A 4,617-nucleotide genomic window follows, 5' to 3' on the forward strand; every position below is an offset into this window, starting at 1 on the left:
AAAATAACTTCAGTGTTTGAATAACCCTACCAAATTCAGATGGCAAGCATGTCAGCTATGAATGCAATGACCAGATTTGCGTCATCCTTATTATGACGTGACAATTGTTACGTTGAATGAAACTGAACCTCACCGGAAGATGTTTCTTTTGATTCATTAAACAGGCTTACACGATATATATGAATTAAGTACGGAATTTTGATGAATTTATAAAATTCCATTACTCCGGAAACGATAGTTTCCGACTTGAAGTCGGGGTTACAGCACGTGTCGGATTGGAGACTAAGATAGGTTTATATAAGTTGAGATTCCGGAATATGAGTTGGATTGTTGGCATCCGGATAATATAATCTGCAATGTATAATAACAATGTGATAGATCTGTCAATTAATTTTTGATAAATATTCCAATATTTCTTGAATTATGAATGCACTCTCATTAGTCCGGATATTTTGAGTTCTGCAAAATTTTCGAACTAATTCATTTTCAGAATGATACTAGAGTCGTTACGATATCTTCTGGAAATCTTCGTCCTACTATCGGAGTAACGAGGTTCCGCAGTGATACAGTGCCTTTAATATGTCAACTGTGTATAGCGGCCGGAGATAGATACCACAGGGACATTATTTAGAAAGAAAATATTTATGAACACATCGAAATAGAAATAGATAGATTTCTCCAACTATTTAGATTTTCTAATAACATTGCTTATAAGGATTGAATGGCTTTTGCTAGGTGTGCTCTTTGCCTAATATCGTTAACTCTAGATGGGGACAGCTATATTTATTCTTTGATCAAATCACCAGGATGATGGCCGGTCGATGGTGTTCTCCACACTGCGACATTAGATTACTTGTGTATTATGTCGAACTGCCAGTATAGCATCCCAACAAATCTATTTATCTAGAACTATTTTCTACAAATATAATCTATCGCGCGGATTTAGAAGTTTTCTCGGGGGTAAATCTCTCTCAGTAATATAGCCATATTCAACATGAGACATTTTGTACTTTATAGAAGATACCATCTCAATTCATCAGCAAGGAAAACCGTTCATTTGTCCCCGAAAACTTATTTAGGAATCTTTCGCGGGCTTGACTAACGACACAAGGAATTACATACCAAGCATTTATCCTAATAAATAAGGTTTACAGAAGAGCTGTTAAGACAGCAAATAATCCACCAAATAAACCATCCGTCGTTTTGCCCATATTTCATCGTTAATATCCAGCGAAACTGCAATTATTTCTTTGCTGGTCATTGAGAGGAAGACGAGAGCGACATGTTGTAATCGCTCCGCCAATACACAGCCAATTATCTCGCGGGAGCAGAGTCAGATTTATGAAATGCTGACGACATAATACGGGGTTGTCATCTGAAGTAAATCGTTTTGATTTGTATGCTAAGCCAAACGTAATATTTCGCGATGTCTGAGTACTAGGTTTGGCTTAATTAAGAGCGATCACGCTCGCTCCGGACCAAATCGGGCTCGAGATTTAGATGACAAGAGCCACAGGTCCGTCCGGGTCACAGGAACGCTTCGCAGACACATATACTCGGCTATTGTTTCTGAACACAAGAAGCAAACGTTTTAATTTTTGTGATTATTTCATTGGAGTTTTTGTTTTTTTGTTTTTTAATTATTTTACGGGTTAAGGTCTTTTTGTCTCATATCAATATAAACTGAGCCACAATACATAAAAAAGATAATAACAATAAAACTAAACATGTTGAAAGAAAAGTTGTGATTTTCATGATATGTATCAGAATAATAAGAACTTGAACTTGAGAAGTAATTTAGTGAGAAAACGCGATGAGGCAAAATCGTTCTGCTGTGGATAGTTATACATCTAGCTAGATTAATTTCCATCAAATTGCTGACTTGGGTACAATGAAAACAGCACTGTCCTTTCGGATATACCAGAGCTTGCCTATCATTACTTATTATTTCAGCTACAATACATCTTTTTTGATATCCTCGGTCTTCAGTAGTAAAGCTCATCACAACAAGTCAACATAACGACAGTTATGAAAGCAATAAATATTTTTGGTGATATACCATTTAAGCACATGCGCTATAGGTATGCGTTTTATGGACGAGAATTTTATAACTTCCCTAATGTATATTCGTCTTAATCCAGCGCTAATCCATCTCGCCATTTCCATGTACGCACTGCGGTCCCAGTCGGGACAATGATGAATTATCACAATGGTGACATTTTAGAGCTGCCATTTTTATTACAAGTTTGATTGTGATTATACTACATATGCATATCTGGAGGGATAGCTATATAATATAATGCTTTTCCTATAATGGAACAGCATTTCTGGGATATTGGAAAAGATATGAAGGTTGTAAAGGGAGATCACTAATATCTGGTGTATTAAGCTTACCGTTCTAATGACAACCAAACCACACTTACATATTTGATATATATTATTCAACTGAAATATACTTAAAAGTATACTATACATGTACTGTTATTTTACAAGTATACAATGAAATGAACCGTACAGAGTTAACTATTTAATGAGGAAATAATGAAATAAAACGTCAGTAGTATATAAATTATAGTAGTCTAATACTATGTACAATATACAGTGTAGATATTACTACGCGATCGATACAGTGTTCGTTTGTATTTGAAGTGATATTTACATAGTAAACTCATGTAAAATAATTTACATAGACAACATGATAAATACGTAAAAATAATTATTTATCATTTCTTACCTAACATAATACTAACACTGAATAACGACGACACGTGTCTATCACCACGTGACTCAGTGCTGAACATTCAACTACAGACTGTACTTAGTATAATTAGTGTGCACATGTCTACCCTATAGCTACTAGTAGTATATAATGTGACATTGCCACTATTTAACTTTAACACATCCAGATGGCATCCGTGTACGCTATATATATGCCACGACCCAACTGTTGACGTCATCATTATTATGACGTCATAATTGTTCAAAAGAATTATTTGAACTAAATGCTGAATAATAAGCGTAAAAAAAAAATCTGAGATAAACAGATTCCAAAAATGGTATATAAGTACTGAACTGTTTTTAGTTGGCATTCATAGGCAATATAAATGCCAACTGGACAAAGGCAAATAAAAAATGAAGCGCTTGCTAATTGAATTTTCCTTTTTCCAGTTGGCATTCATAGTTCCTATGAATGATTAACTATACATATTAATTTAAGACGACATTATTTACATGTTATATGTATCTAGTGATGTCACCATTTACAAATGGATGTTACTTACTAGCAATTAGTGAATTCGCTATGATTCACTTATTCATCTCCCCCGAGAGAGCGGATCGTGTACACCCCATACATGTGTAAGTTCTGCCTATATAACTCTATCGTTGCCCCGGTCTCGGTTTCTTTGATAAACACAGAAAACGCTTATGTTACTATCTGGTATAGTATTACCTTACTCCCTCATATTAATGACGTCACTATTTATTCGTTACTGTTTTGTATGGTTGATGCAACTGAATACTGAATAATGGTATTACTGAATTAATTTTTCTATTGAATGACATCATCATCATTCTGTAGGATATAACGTCATCTTAGAGACTAATAACTCGTGATCATAGACAGCATATTAACACATTATTTGTTATCGATTCGGTGTTTCCCCTTGGTATTTCACAATATATTCATATCACATACCACAATATTAGATTTAATATATACTATACACAGATCTCAGGTTTTACATATAAACTTCATGATCAGTCGTTATAGTCAAGGTGGCCGAGTGGTTAAGGCGTTTGACTCGAAATCAAATGGGCTATGCCCGCGCAGGTTCGAATCCTGTCCTTGACGGAAATTAATTTTTATCATTATTATTTTCCCCAATATATCAGACATTTTTCTAATTAGTGGGTAAGTCATCATTATAAAAAAGAAAAAATGCATGATTTATTTAGTAAAAGTGTGTGATAAATACTATATTATGTATTAATATGTCACAGGTGAAGCTGTTCGAAATGTCAACGCATTTCCATGTTAATAAAACACGTACCTACGTTAAGAACACATATACTGTAACATTAAATGAATGATGTTCATCAAGCATTTTTATGTCTTTTTCTTATTTAGACCTTATTCAGACCTTTTATTAATTTCGAGACATATAGTTACTCTATCAAAGGTAAATATTGGATACAGCAATTATTCAAACGTCAGATAAGTATAATCCATGGATATGAGTGAACGCATTTCACTTAATGAATGAGTGAATTTAATTTGTGTATTCATTTTCACTCGTTATACCGAAGTTAAGCTGTGCACCAATATTGATTCGTTATGCCGAAGTTGCGTTGTATTAATATTGTATCTTTATGTCGATGTTGCGTTGTATTAATATTGCCTCTTTATGCCGAAGTTGAGTTATGCACAAATGTTAACCCGTTATGCCGAATTTGTATTGTGTATTACTCGTTATACCGAAGTTCAGTTGTGAATCCATGCTGACCCGTTATGTCGAATTTGAGTCATGCACCAATGTCGACTCGAAACAGAATGATTAGTAGATATGGTGTGGAGAATTCATATCGATTTTTTGCTTCACAATATAAAGCCGGTTT

The 4,617-nt window shown here is 34.3% G+C and overlaps 1 non-coding gene across 1 annotated transcript; it reads left to right on the plus strand.

The window, feature by feature from the left end:
- The first annotated feature begins 3,771 nt into the window (after positions 1-3,771).
- Positions 3,772-3,853, plus strand: Trnas-cga. The gene has a single exon. It is a non-coding gene; the product is annotated as a tRNA-Ser (tRNA).
- Positions 3,854-4,617: the final 764 nt, after the last annotated feature.

This window comes from Mizuhopecten yessoensis, unplaced genomic scaffold (assembly GCF_002113885.1).
Source record: "Mizuhopecten yessoensis strain PY_sf001 unplaced genomic scaffold, ASM211388v2 scaffold2501, whole genome shotgun sequence".
NCBI classification, from domain to species: Eukaryota; Metazoa; Mollusca; class Bivalvia; order Pectinida; family Pectinidae; genus Mizuhopecten; species Mizuhopecten yessoensis.